The sequence below is a fragment of the Monodelphis domestica genome, chromosome 2, assembly GCF_027887165.1.
Source record: "Monodelphis domestica isolate mMonDom1 chromosome 2, mMonDom1.pri, whole genome shotgun sequence".
Classification (NCBI taxonomy): Eukaryota; Metazoa; Chordata; class Mammalia; order Didelphimorphia; family Didelphidae; genus Monodelphis; species Monodelphis domestica.
The window spans coordinates 18,848,548-18,864,059 of record NC_077228.1 but is presented as its reverse complement, the minus strand read 5'-3'; the positions used below and the strand labels follow the sequence as shown (position 1 = coordinate 18,864,059).

Sequence of the window (15,512 nt, the reverse complement as noted above, 5' to 3'; positions counted from 1 at the left end):
GGTAGCTTATAAAGTCGAGTGATGAGGTGGCAGGGCCCTGGGACAGGGGCAGGGGCTTCTCAGGAAGCTGGTGATGAATGATAACTTCCTGACAGGTCAAACAGATGGATTTGAAAGGAAGTGGACTTTTCCCCTCTCTGAAACCTAGAAGGAAGACTTTGGTTCCAAATAGATGGCTCTCCTCCTGAACTTATTCTGGGAATTCGTTCAACAGAGAGAGGCACAGGGTTGGGGAACATTGTTTTATTTTAGTGAACTTCTAAGAAAAAGCCTTCTGATTTATTTTCTCTTCATTCTACCCAAGTCTTTTTATTGCAAGAGTTGAGTGACAGGTTATTCCTGGCTGTCTCTGAAGAAATATGAAATTTTTAAGTGGAGCATGAAACTTTCCAGAGTGCTCAGATTAGCTGCCGCAGTTTTGTTAATCAGACCCATTGATGACTGATTGGCTCCCCGAGGACCCTTCAGAAAAGAGAAACAATTCAAAAACAAAAAATTGGTTAGCATAGGCTAGATCTGATGCTACGTAGATGTAGCAGGAACAAGGCCTGTTTCAGGGGAGGAATCAAAGAATGTTGGACCTTCCAGGGATCTTAAAATAGAGATGTTTAGAATAAGTATCCCTACACAACTCTGGAACTTTTTATAATATCCCAGATGGAATACTCTGGGTTGGGTCACCAAATGCCCAAACTTTGGCTTAAGCACCCAACGACACAATCTCTATGATGCATCATACATGTGGCACATGAATCTAACAAGCAGAAAATCATTTAATTAAGATGCAATTGAAAAGTAAATTAACATGTTAATCACAGCAATAGATTAGGGAATAAATATTCTCTGTATCCAAACCCCAAATGGATGCTATCTCCCATGTCTGCAGGGGAGTGAGACTCGAATCCCCCTTTGATGGCTCGGTTTCCCCACAATATCAGATAGAAGGATGCCATCATATGGTGGTTGCATAACTGATACTTATCAAAATGAATTGGATTGAATTGTACCCCAGGCTGTTTTCTAACACTAAAGCCCACCTTTTAAATACTGAGAGTCTCTTGGGGATGCTCTATACCTATAGGAATCATGGAGTGTCCCAATTGGTGAAGAATCAGAATTGTTAGTGATCCAGAGAAGAATGGATTGTTGCACCACGGGTATGAGTAGGTTGTTCAACATCAGTTATTAATACATATGAAATTTAGTGGAGAAGGCATCGTCATGGACATAAAGAAGGGGGAAAGTGGGGCACATATAGAGGGTAAGTTAATGCCAACAGATGGGGACCTAAAGGGCTGTATTTTTAAAAATCCTCACCTTCCATTTTAGAATCAATACTGTGTATTGGTTCTAAGGCAGACGAGTGGTAAGAGCTAAGCAATGGGGGTGAAGTGACTTGCCCAGGGTCACACAGCTAGGAAGTGTCTGAGATCGCATTTGAATCCTGGGCCTCCTATCTCCAATGGCTCTCAATCCTGGCTCTCAATCCCCTGAGCCACCCAGTTGCCCCCCCCACAAGGGGCTCTATTGATGGTCACAATATACTTCATAGAGACGACTTCTAGCCTGCGAGTCAACCAGCTTATAGAACTTACCAAGGTGTACTGAGGTGTACAAGGCCTTAAATGGAAAGGCGCTCCAGGCATTCCACATAGGACTGACCAGCATATGGGAAGAGGAAGACATGCCCCCAGAACTCAGAGATGCCTCCATTGTAGCCCTATACAAGAATAAAGGCTCACAAGCAGCCTGTGACAACTACAGAGGCATCTCACTACTCTTCACTGCTGGAAAGATCCTCGCCCGTTTTATACTCAACAGACTCCTGTCATCTGTTTCAGAGCAGAACCTGCCTGAATCACAATGTGGCTTCCGACCAGATCGCAGCACCATCGACATGGTCTTCAGGGTGAGGCAAATGTAGGAAAAATGCCTTGAGCAGAACCTGAGTCTCTACGTTGTCTTCATAGACCTGATGAAGGCGTTTGACACAGTGAACAGGGACGCATTGTGGGTGATCCTCAGCAAGCTCGGCTGCCCAGCAAAATTTGTCAAACTGATCCAGCTCTTTCATGTTGACATGACAGGGGAAGTCCTATCTGGTGGAGAGACTTCTGATCGCTTCAACATCTCCAATGGCGTGAAACAAGGCTGTGTCCTGGCTCCGGTGGTATTCAGCCTATTCTTCACCCAAGTATTACGACATGCTGGGATGGATCTAGACCTGGGCATCTACATCAAATAACGACTGGATGGCTCACTGTTCCACCTACGCTGCCTGACTGCAAAAACAAAGACAACAGAGAGACTCATCCTGGAAGCTCTCTTCACAGCCAAGGAAATCATCTCCAAACCATTGTGGACAGGTTCTCCACTGCAACAAAACTGTTCGGCCTATCAGCCTCAGCAAAACAGAGGTGCTGTTCCAACCTGCACCAGGGAGGCCAACGAACCAGCCGTGCATTACAATCGACGGCACGCAGCTTTCTAACGTCAACACTTTCAAGTACCTGGGCAGCACCATTGCCAATGACGGGTCCCTAGACCACGAGTTTAATGCCAGGATCCAAAAGGCCAGCCAGGCACTCGGGTGGCTGCGCTGCAAAGTCCTCCAACACAGTGGTGTAAGCACTGTGACAAAGCTCCAAGTGTACAACACAGTGGTCCTCTCTCGCTCCTGTACGGTTGTGAGACATGGACACTACCGGAAGCACATGAAACAGCTGGAGAAATTCCACCAATGCTCTCTCCGGTCAATCATGAGGATCTGATGGCAGGACAGAATCACCAACCAGGAAGTCCTCGACAGAGCCAACTCCACCAGCATCGAAGTCCTGGTCCTCAAAACCCAGCTACGATGGTCTGGACACGTCATCCGCATGGACCCACAGCGAATACCAAGACAGGTATTCTACGGTGAACTGTCAGCTGGACTCCGGAAACAAGGCCGACCAAAGAAAAGATTCAAGGATCAGCTAAAGTCCAACTTGAAGTGGGCTGGCATGACACCAAAGCAACTAGAACTCGCTGCCTCTGACAAAAGCAGCTGGCGAACCCACATTCACCATGCCACCACCACCTTTGAAGATGATCGATGTCGACGTCTTGCCACTGCGCATGAACGCCGACACCAGGCCACAGCCGCACCTCCCATAACAACTGGCGTCCCAGGCCCCATGTGCCAGAAACTGTGCGCCTCAGCCTTTGGACTCCAAAGCCACATTAGGGTACACAGTAGATGAAACTGCACAAAGACAATTGTCATTCTTGATCACCGAGAGACTACCACTAAGCTCCTACTATGTGTCTTCACACTAAGCTGAGCAAGTGAGTTGTAGAAGAGAGAAAGCTGGCCTCAGAGCCAAGAAGAACTGGTTCAAATCTTTCCTTGTATATCTGCTGGCTGGGTAGTTCCTGGACAAATCACTTCTCAGTACTCCAAGAAACTCTTTTAAACTCTTGGTGGCAGAGTGGGCGTCAATCCACAGGAGTGGAAGGAAGTTCCCAACAAGGAGTTCTATACACACAAGAAATTACAGGTCTATTTAAAAATACTTTGAATACTTTGGATAAATATTCTCTGGAGGATTTATTCAGAGAAGAGGAAGGAATGATAGTTTTTGCTGTGCCTTTGTGAAGGAAATATATGCCAATGAGATCATTATCATTAGCAATAACAATAAAATAGATAGAAGGATAATAAGGAGAAAATGATGGCAAAAAGTAAATAAAGGAGAGATTTTCCAGGAGCAAAAGGTAGTTAACAGTATCACATTTTACAAAAGTCAAAAAGGATAAAGATCTCCAAAAAAAAAAAAAGTCTTTCAGATTTGGCAATTAAGAAATCAATGCTATCTTTGTAAAGAAAGGTAGAAATTGAATAATAATGTTAAAAGTAAGGCTTTGGAGATCTTGGGAGTTAACATAAGGAGAGGAAGTGGAAGTGCTAAAGTATATATGGCTTTTTCCAAGGAATTTAACTGGGAGAGGAAGGAGAAATATAGGGTAACAGCAAATGGAGATAATAAGATCTAGGGATAAGTCTTCTGGATGTAGGAGACTTGGAGCATTGGTAGGCAGCAAGGAAAGAACCAGTGGATAGGAAGACATTGAAGGTTAGAAAGAGAAAGCAGGCAGGATAGTGGATGTAATCTACAGTGGAAGATAGAAGGATGGAACCAAGGAGAAAGACTGCTTACTTGCCAGAGTCTGTAATACAGTAGGAAATAACAGGAGTGACATCAGAAAGATGTGAAATGAAGAAAAAGGGATAAGATAGAGCTCATGGTGAATATCCGTGCTTTGTTCAGTGAAGTAGAATGTAAGGTCATCAGCTAGGAGGACAGGAAGAAGAGGAAGGCTTGAGGAGAGAAGAGAACATTTAAACAGTTACAGCAGTCATTGGAATAGAGGACCTACTAAGGAGGAGCAGAAGGACTTACTGCAATGAGAATCAGTTCCAAGGTATATGAGTGGCAAGGGCTAGTGTAAATGCCAAAATTGTAAAGATAATTTTAGTATTTTGACTTAAAATCTAAATAAGTGGCACCATGGGAAATTCCCAAATATGAAAAATACCCAAGTCAGCTGGGAATTTATGGAGATTTTAATTCATAAAGAGAGAAGGGATTAAGGGAAGGAGAGAGAGAGAGAGAAAGAGATAGAGAGAATTAATTTTAAACTGCTCTGGCTCAGTCTGAGCCTCTCTTAAGGGAGAAAGGAATCAGTCTTATTACTCACCACAAGACCATCTCCAAGCAAGCTCCAGGCTCACTGAATCTCCTGAACTGAGTTCAGAATCCAACTCAATTCAACTCAGAATTCTAACTAACTTTTTTTACCTTTTACCCTTTCCTTTTAAAGAAATTTTCTTTTATGTCACCTCCCCTAAATTTTCACATCTACCAATCACAGTAGACACTTTTTTCCAGGACTGCCCATTCTTAGTTTTCATCTTCTTTGGTTCGCACCTTCTCTAGTTAGATTATATCTTCTGAGTACTTCACACCTCTTTGTTAAGCTTGCTTTTTGTAAGTTACTTGACCTTTTTAGGTACTAATTTAACCTTTATAGGTACTTAACACCTTTTTGTATTAGATCTAAAAATAGACCTAGCTTAAGGTTCTAGCTTTACTATAAGGTATGAGTTGGGGACTTTCATTGTTCAATCAGGAGTTTACAACTTCATCTTCCCCTAAGGCATTGTCTGAGTAGGGTGGAGTAATTTTAAAAGTTCCCAATACATTCCTGCTTCTTGTTAGACCAAGTAGCTACATTGTTACAATAAGGGAATAGCTTAACCAAATCTTTTAAGGTACAGTCTGAGTAGTTTTTAAGGTTCACACTAGGCAACTGGGAGTAAGGGATTTGCCCAGGATCACACAGCTAGGAAGTGTCTGATTTCAAATTTGAACCCAAGACCTCCTATCTCCAGGCATGACTCTCAATCCACTGAGTCTAACTGCCTCTAGATAACAAATTTATAATGAACCTAGTTGCCACAGTTTCATGAGTTTCTCAAACTATATTCAGATTCCTTCCAATTCTAACATTCTATGACCCAGAGTTCTTAATTAACAAAGATAAAATAACAAGAAAACATTCATGGTTTGAGATGTGACTGTTTGAACCCACGTTCACAATTTAAAGTGGGAATACCCTTCAGTGACTTGGAGCATCCCCAATAATCAAACATATGGCTTCTTAGATAAGTAAAAGCTGACAAACCCAAGAAAAAGGCCTTGAGGTGTCTCATATCTGTGCTAGATTCTAGACCAAATGCAGAATATTGGAATCATTTGGCTATTTTGGTCAATGGTAGAGATAAGTGTAATACCACAGTCATAAAGTAAAAGTGCCACTTGGTTTGGACTGAATGGGATTTCACAGCCCACTTCCACTGACTAGGACACACATTCTGGAGAAGCTTGGTGTTGTACTGCATAGGGAGAGAAAATTGACTGGAAAATTAGACTTGTGATCATTGATTAATCACTAACTTCAAATCCACTTAAAAATCCCCACCTCTTTCCCAATTCCTTCATCTGTGTCATGGCCACTAACTGAGTTTGTTCCCCAGTATTCTGTCTTAGATCTCTTTTCTCTCTAGATTTTCTCATTTGGTGATCTTATCAACTCCCAAAGTTTCAGTTGCTATCTTTTCCAGATTAATTCCATCTCTCTCTCTCTCTCTCTCTCTCTCTCTCTCTCTCTCTCTCTCTCTCTCTCTCTCTCTCTCTCTCTCTCTCTCTCTCTCTTCCTCTCTTTCTCACTCTCTCCCTCTTCCTTATATATCTATGATCCTGTGTTGTTTCATCACATGAGGTCTTAATTTCTCCACATGTAAAATGAGAATTTGTACCAGATCAGGAATCTTTTTGTTTCTTGGACAGCTGCATGAAGCTTGTAGACTCTTTCTCAGAATAATTTTTTTAAAAGCTTAAAATGAATTATATAAGATTACAAAAGAAACTAATTCTATGGGAATTCAGATAGGAACAAGTTAAAATGAAAGGAAACACACAAATCCCTGGACGCCAGGTAAAGAAAACCCTGGTACTGATGGCCTCTGAGGCTCCTTCCCATTCTAGATCTGTGATCCTGTGTTCCTAAGTCACTTGATCATCCTGGGCCTCAATGACCTTTTCTGTGAAATGAGGGAATTAGACGCTAACGTCCTAAGGTTCCTTTTAGCACAAAATGTCTGATGTATTGATCTTTTTAGGGACATTGAGCAGGCGAGTTTGCCTCAATGGGCACATCTGTGGGTGTAGAAGAAGCAGAGTCAGCCACAGATGATGCTGGACAAGCCACGAATAAGACAAGAGCCAGCAGCAAAGGGGGTCGAGGCCCCGAACTGAAGCCCAGAAGGTGGTCCAAAGAGGCCAGGGAAAGGCTAAGTGTGGGGGGTGACATAGTCCATCTCTTTCTTTTCTGACCTTTTCCCTGAGCCATTGGTGTCTAAGTGGGTCACCACGTCTGCCTCCCCAGGCCTCCTGGGAGGCCCGGCAGGCTGAGTCACAGGAGACCTTTGAAATGTCAAAGTTGAAATCAGTCCTTCTGGCTCCCCGAGCCCGAATGTGACCGAGGCCATCCCTGAGTGGCTTAGTTATCACCACCAGAAAATGCTGGCAGGACAGCAAGCGGGACTTGAGTGGGGATGAGGAGAGTGGGGTAAACTTAATAAAAAACAAACAAAAACAGGCCAAAAATCGTGGCTAAGCTCAGGTTTTCAAACTGGGTTACCTAATTCAAGGGGTCCCCAAGCCAGCCTTTCCCCTTGAGCAAATTCAATTAAAACTCCAGATAAGGAAGCACTAATGCTTTCCAGGTGGGTGTTTTTGAGAGTGACGCCCACCAAACTCCTGCAGTGAACTTGGGCGACTCTTTTAAGGCTGATCCCCAAACCCTGGCAATGGGATTCCAAATAACAACAACAACAAAAAATGAAAACAGAAGAATGGGATCACAGAGGCCACCAAATCTAGCCCTTTAGGCGAACTGATTTTCCTTCCCAACAACAAGCATTCAATAACAAATCCAAAAGCATTGATTAAAACACCTACTTCGTCCCAGACATTATGCTAGGCGCTGAGGATGCAAAAAGATGAAAAAGACATTCTTGGCCCTCAAGAAGCTTCCAATCTAATGGGGGAACCAACATCCTTAATGAATGGTCATCCAGTTTCCAATTAAAGACTTTATTGATGGGTATCCCAGACTTCCAAACACAAGTCACTTTATTTTGGGACAACTATAATTGTTAAAATGGCTTTCCTGACATTCTTCCTCTCTGTACATGTTTTTTCCTGGTTATTCCTTCTGTGGCCAAGAAAACCAATGCTCTTCCATGCTCTTCCCTGGCTCCTTGGGCAGATCCTCATATGGTATAATCTTGAGCCCTTTCACCACCACCGATGCCTCTCTCAAAAGGATTTGCTCTAGATTATCAAGGTCCTCTTTAGACGATGAGACGTAGCGATGGGCAAAATATTCTAGATTTGATCGGATCAAGGCAAGGTAAGAAAGGACTTCCCCCTCCTTCATTCTGAATCCTCTGTTCTTTTTGTCTTCAGATCACACTGAGTTTTGGGGGGAGGTTTTTTGTCTGCTATGTTGTATTGTTGACTTTTATTGACCTTGGAATTCAGCAAAACCCGTAAATATATTTCATACAAATTGTGACCCAGTAAATAAAAAATATTTATTTGATTTAATCAGAAAGGTCAGATTCATCCTTAGTAATAGCCAGTGTGGATAGAGCATCTTAAGGTTTGCAAAACATCTTCTTTATCAGATATGGAACAATATGGTTAAAGTGTTTTGCAAGCTTTAGAAAGCTCTCTGGTTGCTAGTTCTTGGTCCTCACCACTTTGAGAAGTTGGCACTGATATAATCTTCATTTTACAGATGAGGGAAGAGCAGGAGCCAAATTGAGAGCTGCCTGACTCCAAGTCTAGCCTGCCATCTACTCTACCTCTCAGCTGCAAAACTCAATACTTGGTTCCTTCCCTCTGGGAAACGTCTATCTGTCTGTGTCCGAAAGCAACTTATTTACAAAAAGGTTAGCTTGTCTTCTCTAGGCTTCATTTGATTGATTTTTAGTGCCAGGGATTTAGTTGACAGATATTTAAATATGTGTATATGCAGAAGTATAATACATATACATGCATGTATATATAAACATACATACACAAATATTCTTTTATTCTAGAAATATAATTAGTTATAAATTACCATTCTGACTCTGACTCTTCCAGTCAGCATTTGGGTGACTGTGGATTTGTCATTTAACCTTTCAAGGTCTTGATTTCCTCAGCTCTAAAATGAAAGGGTTGGAATAGGTCATGGCCAACATCTCACCTATTTGACATCCCATCAGTCTATGCTGGTGTCCCAGGAGAAGGGGGAGTGGAACTTTCAGTTCTCCATAATTTTATTGGGTAACAGGTCAAGCCCAGAGACTCCTACTCGATAGGGAAAATCCCTCATGGGGCATCTAGAATTTGGATACAATTCTATAAGATACATAATTTTTTAAATCATTCTTTGGATTGGGGAAGGATTCCAGAGGATAGAACAATGGGTTTGGAAGTAAAGCTGAGAGGCCAGAAGTCCAGGGAGATTGAGAGAACTCTTGAAGTAGAGGAGAATGGGAGAAGGTAATCTTTGACTACTGTGACCTTGTGGGTCTGGAAGTAATTTAAACTCAAAGGGGATCTGTAGCATGAAATTCCAACAAGCCAGTCCCGGGACTTTTTGTACTAAGAAGGGTTTGTACCTTTCCTTTTCTCCAACACTGAGTCTATATTGGGGAGCTAAGCTCCCTGAAGGCCCCATGAGGTTCTTTCCATCTCAGATTAATACAGGCTATCCAAGAATGTGGGTGGCAGCTGGGAAGAACTGATCCACTTCATTTAAACAGATCTGTGGGCTCCAAAATAGTCCTGGAGTTGGGCTCTGCCTCAGCAAATGAAGGACCTTAGAGTGCATGCTCATACAGTTAGCATGGATTTCCACTGCCAAGAGAAGCTACCTGGTTTTTTAATTCTACTTACCCTACCCAAATTGCTGTGCAACCTTGTTCAGTCAGATGAGTTCTGTATTTTTAGGTCTCTTTTAAGATTCTACCAATTTCACAGATTGTGCCATGGAATTGATTGGGGGCAGACGTGGAAGAGATTGGAGACCATGCCATAAAAAATAGATTGGAAGAACTGGAAACTTTTCCCTAGAAGAGAAAACTAGAGACATCAGAATGGAATGCTGTAATTAGAATCAGGAAGGTCTGGGCTCAGATCTTGTCTCTAACATTCTGGCTGCCTGACCCCAATCTCCCAGCCTCAGTTTCCTGATCCATAAAATGAGGATAATAACAAGACCTACCGCATAAAGCTGTTGTAAGCATCCAATGAGATATCCTTAGTAAAGTACTTTGCAAACCTCAAGGGACTTTATAAATATGAGCTATTATTACCATGCTATGCACTTATATATCTGAAGGGTTGTTTCACCCTCAGTATGAGTGACTGAAAATTCTCCCTGCTTTCAATGCTTCCTGAAAGTGAAAGATTTGCTCCTTGTTTTTTATGTTGGGAGCTGATCCAGACAACTGGTTGCAAATCACTCCTGGGGGTTTCTCATCTGTAAGTTGTCAGTGCTTCCCACCCCTTGAGTAATAGATTAGATTTGGATACAATTCCAGAAGATATATTGCTTAAATCATCTTTGGGATTGGGAAAGGACTCTGGAGGACAGAACAATGGCTTTGAGAAGTAAAGCTGAGAGTCCAGAAGTCTGGAGAGATTGAGAGAACTCTTGAAGGAGAGGAGAATGGAAGAAGGTATTCTTTGACATCTATGACTTTGTAAGTCATCACACTTTAGATAGTCACCCCAAACCTCCTTTCCTGTCTTTCTTGAACCTCTGCATATGTTATTACAATATGTCTTAGCAAATATCTTCTCTTTTTCCTTAAATCTTTCTTCTCCCCTCCTTTTCCTTTTCTTTTAGTTTTCCTTTGATGTCAGTTCAAGTCTTTATCCTGCTTTTTCCTCTTTGGGTTCTTCTCTTTTTGTTCTCTCTTCTCTTCTTTTCCTCCCATTCCAGTTCTCTCATTTCTCCTTTTCTTCTTCCTCCCATTTCCCTCTCAAAACTTTGAGTTACTTCAAGTCAAGCCCTTCTCTTCTTTGAAGTCCAATATGACAGAAAAGGAAAATAGTAAATGTTGGTGGGCATATGGGAAAATTGGGACACTAATGCATTGTTGGTGGAGTTGGGAACTATCAAACCATTTTTCTTCTCAAGTCTTCCTAGCAGAATCCTTCTCTTCTTTCAACTTATGTCCTTTCTTCCATTGACTCAAGTCCTTTAATTTTAACTTATCTCCTCTTCTAGTTTCAATCATCTCCCTCGTATTACTCAAGTCCTTCTAATTGCCCCCTTCCCATTTCCAGTCTCTGTCACATACAAGAGAGGTAAGACTTATTCTGCTTGGAATCTGATATTAGAAGTGGAAATAATAGGGAAGGAGGAACATTTTGGCTCAACCTAAGGAAAACTTTCAACTATAGTTCTTTGAAAGTGGGAAGAGTTGCTTGGGGAGGTAGTGCGTTTCCTTTCAATGGAAATAATTAAATAGATAACTTTCATTATTACTTGTTAAAGATGTCAATTTAGGTTCTATTGAATGACTTCTGAAATTCCTTCCAGGTCTGAGAACCTATATAATATCTGTACTTTGCTGGTGGTAATTGGGGAGCAGAGGAGGGCATAATAATAATTTTGTTGTTGAGTCATTTCAGTCACATCTGGCTCTAAATTTGGGATTTTCTCATTAAAGATACTAGTGTGATTTGCCATTTCCTTCCCCAGCTCATTTTAAAGATGAGGAAACTGAGGCAAATAGGGTGAAGTGACTTGTGCAGGGTCATTCAGCTAGAACGTGTCTGAGGTTGGATTTGAACTTGGAAAGATGGATCCTCCTGATTCTATTCACTGCATCACCTAGATGCCTAGTGGAGCTCTACAAAAATCTATGGCATTCATACACCCCTGCTCACACTTCAGTGGATTTTTTCCTATACCAATATGTCTCTCCAATTGTGAATAAGGTCCACTCTGTCTTTAAGCAACTGTGAATTTGCAGAAGGTTCATTGATTTTCTCTCAAAATGGACCCTGAAGCAGTGGCATAAATTTAGACTGGAAGGGACTCTGGAGGGCAAAGGGGCCCCCATCTCCTTTTAGAGACAAAAGACCAGAGGCCTGTAGAGAGAGAACTCACACCAGATCTGCCAGGCAGTAAAAAGTAGGTCTGAAACTTTACCCTCTGACTTCAGGCCAGCCTCCTTCCTCTGCAATGTGCTGCCTGCTTGCCAGTCCTTAGCCTCTCTCTCACTAGCTTGTAAGTGAATTCTCTGACAAGAACCTTCCATTTGGGTCCTGGTCAGTCCCCAAAGGTGTGGCTCCTGCTCTGAGACAAAGGGTCTGGCCTGGGGAAGGCCTAGGACGGAGGAAGATGTCAACCTTCCCATCAAAAGGCTTTCAAAGCCATGAAAGGGCAACAACAAACCTTCCTGCTTTGTAGGTGGGGGGAAGGGAGAAGAGAGAGGAGGGAGAGCCTGTCACCAGGCCATGAGCCTTAAGTCTATTTTTAAAGTGTTTTTATGTACCCATTGGGAACCACCTCCTTCTCCACTGGAACGCCAAGGAAAAGAGTCCAGGGAAGGCACCCCTTTGGCAACAACCTTAGACTGTGATGTCTGTTCAAGTAGGAAATAGATACTCTGAGTATGTCACTCATCCACCCCGACTCCCCATCCATTCTAGATAAGGAGAAAGAGAAAGACAGATAGACAGACAAAAATACAGATGGACAGACAGACAGAGATAGACAGACAAAGACAGGGAGGGAGAGAAGAAGGTAGGGAAGGAGGGGGAAGGAGACCAAAAGAGAGAGACAGAGAGAAGAAGGCAACAACATAGGGGAGAAAGATTATAGAGAAAGAGGGATGAATGAAAATAAGATAGAGAGAAGAAAAGAAGCTGATCAGGAAAGAGACTGAAAGCGTAAGGAAAAGAGAGAGAAAGGACTGGAAATATAGCAGGAGAGAGACAATAAGAGTATGAAAGTGAGAAAGAAGATGAAATAAAAATTTGAGAGATGAAGAAGGAAATGGGAACTTGAGAAGTAACCAGGAAAGAATGCCAAAGGAAAGAGAGAATGGAAAAGAGAGCAGGAAAGAGAAAGAAAAGGCAGAAGAGAAAGATGAACTTCATAAGAACAAGGAGAGGGAGGCATTCATAGAGAACAGCTGTTCTGAAAAAGGACTGAAGATTTGTAGTGGACCACAAGTTCATTACAAGTCATTAGAGTGATTGGTTGGCCCCAGATCCTCATCTTGTATGGTCCTTGGGTGGGTGGTGGTGGGATGGAGAAACAAGGACTGACAGTCCAAGTTTTCTCTGTTGTCATCAGCCCACATTTGGAGGATCATGCTCAATTCCAGGCACCAGGATTGAAGTAGGACATTGATAACTAGAGAGTGCCCAGAGAAGGAGGATTAGGAAGGGCCTAGGAATTTGTAGCCTGAGGAGAAAGAGTCAAGGAGTACAAAAGAAGCTACATTCAAGGATCTGAAGAGATGTCATGGAGAGAAGGAACTTGATATGCTCTGTTTGGTTCAAAGTGCAGAATGGGATGCAGGGGAGGGAGAGACAGAGAGAAAGTGATAGAGACAGACACACAGAGTTTGACAGAGAAATGAAGAGAGAAATACAAAGTCAGTGAGAGAGATAAAGAAACAGAGTCAGGAAGAAAGACAGAGAGAAAGGGGAGAGAAATACAGAGACAAAGAGACATGAAGAGGATGAAAGACAGACAAAGAAACAGAGAGGCAGATGGAGAGAGATAGCAATATAAAGGAGAGAGAGACTAAGAGAGATAGGGGGAGAAAGAAAGAAAGGAGAGAGACCTAAAAAAGAAAGGGAGAGAGAGAGAAAGAGAGAAAGAGAGAGAGAGAGAGAGAGAGAGAGAGAGAGAGAGAGAGAGAGAGAGAGAGAGGAGAAAGGGGCAGAGACTTGTAGTCCTCAGCAGTCCAGAGATATCTTCCTCCCCCCAGTCCTCTAACCCCTTTTCTCCTTTCCTTTACTCTCCCTCTTCTTTTCCACTCCCTCCCTTCTTCCTTCCTCTGTCTCTCCCCTCTCTGTTTCTCTCCATCTCTCTGCTTGTTTCTTTCTCTCCATCTCTCTCTCTGGCTATCTCTATTTTTGTCTGTCTGTCTGTGTCTCTCCCTTCCCCTCCCTCCCTTCCTCTTTCCCTCTCCCTCCTAGGAGCTGGCCAGCTCCCCCTGCTCTCCACAGTTTCTGCAGAGCAGACAAAGGCCCCCAACTGCCTGTCTGTCTGGAAGAGCCAAGTGTAATCTAATCCAGGCTACTGCTGCCTGGCCTCTGATTTACAGGGGCAGATTATGATGTGTCATGCTGCAGGGGGAGGGAAACAAGGAGGGGGAGGGGGGCAGTGGGGTCAAGAACACGCAGGAATTGGCTTAACCCATTTCCGTCCCTTTTGGAGCCTGAGGGGAAGCCCCAGTTCTCAGGTCTCCCTTAATCCTGCACTTTTGCCTGGCACCTCCTCCCCAGCAGAAGGTCAAGGCCAATTACTCCGTAGCCCCTGGGGAATCTCTTTGGAAAAAGAGAGCTCTCACCCCATGTCTGGAAAACTCTTCTTTTCAACTGGAGTCAGCACAATCTAGGGCCATCAACTGGGGGACCATTTGTCAGCAGCCTGGGCAAAGGCAGCCTCCTGACTCAGGGACTCTGATGGTCTCTGCCTTGGGGGTGGGCTGGGCTGGGGGGGGACTTTTCTGAACCTGAACCTTTGAATTGGCATTCCTCACTGGACTGTCTGGAAAGTCCCTGATTTCACAGGCTATATATATATATATATTTTTTCTTTTCCCCCTTTTTCCTTTGAAGCTTAGGGAAGGATTTCCACTAAGATTCAAACCTACTCCATATACTCAAATATCTCCAGCATTTTGGAGCTGGAAGGGGCTTTAGAAATCATGTGATCAAGAAGTGGAGGGCTAGAGGAACCCACTCACTTTGAACCTGGATTATTAGAGCTAAACGGGTCTTTTGAGATCATAGAAGAAATTGTGTAATACAGAATGTCCCATGCAGAAGAGTTTGACACATTGAGTGCTAGAGAACAAACTCTTTGTGCTAGAAGAGAACTTAGAACATGTCCTGTGAAAATAAATGTTAGAAACAGAAAGGATGTTAAAACATGGACTGTTGGCATCATAATGAGGGATATTAGAATGTTATGGTGAGGAAGAACCTCAGAACCTTCAGAGTCTAGAACATTAGAGACAGAAGGTGATTTAGAACATGAACACAGATCATTGAATGTTGGAACAGAGTTAGCGTATTCCTCATGGGGAAATGAGTTTGGTTGGAGGTTTGTTGAGCTTCAGTTGGACTTTAAAGGACCCTTTACCACACACACAAAAAAAGATCTGCCCTATCCTCAGCCCTAAAAATCTGGCATTAGAGGTTATTTTCCGTTTGTTTCTTCCTCCTGCTCCCTCATTGTAAAATAAAAAAAAAAGAAAAGGAAAAGAAAAGGAAACCCCCTCCAACAAAAACATGTCTGTTGTTCAAAGCTTCAAAAGAGGAAAAAAACTTACAAAACCATCCTTTGATTGCAGATCAGGAGTCTCTTTGGCTGCTTTCTTGACTATTTTATAAAGGGAGGATGATGACAGGAAGATTTAAAGCATCATTGGAGAAGGAGAAATTTGGCCATCTACCTTCCTAATTGGCTTTCAATGGTTTCTCAAGTTTGGAAACTCTTTCCAACTCACTTCTCATTCATTTCCTGTCCTTTCCTCTCTCTTATTCCATATTGGAAAGCAGTAAGTCCCCCCTCCTCCCCAGGTATTATATCACATAATATACTCGGGTTACTGTTGAACTATCACTCTAAAACCTGGGTGACTTTTAAGA

At 42.7% G+C, this 15,512-nt stretch overlaps 1 long non-coding RNA gene across 1 annotated transcript in view; it reads right to left on the bottom strand.

Moving 5' to 3' along the window:
* Nucleotides 1-228: 228 nt before the first annotated feature.
* The window catches only part of LOC103093654 (uncharacterized), a 28,751-nt gene continuing 13,467 nt past the window's right edge, over nucleotides 229-15,512 (bottom strand). Inside the window, exon 2 of the long non-coding RNA XR_461129.3 lies at nucleotides 229-462. This is a non-coding gene — a long non-coding RNA (uncharacterized LOC103093654). The remainder of the gene's footprint in view (nucleotides 463-15,512) is intronic.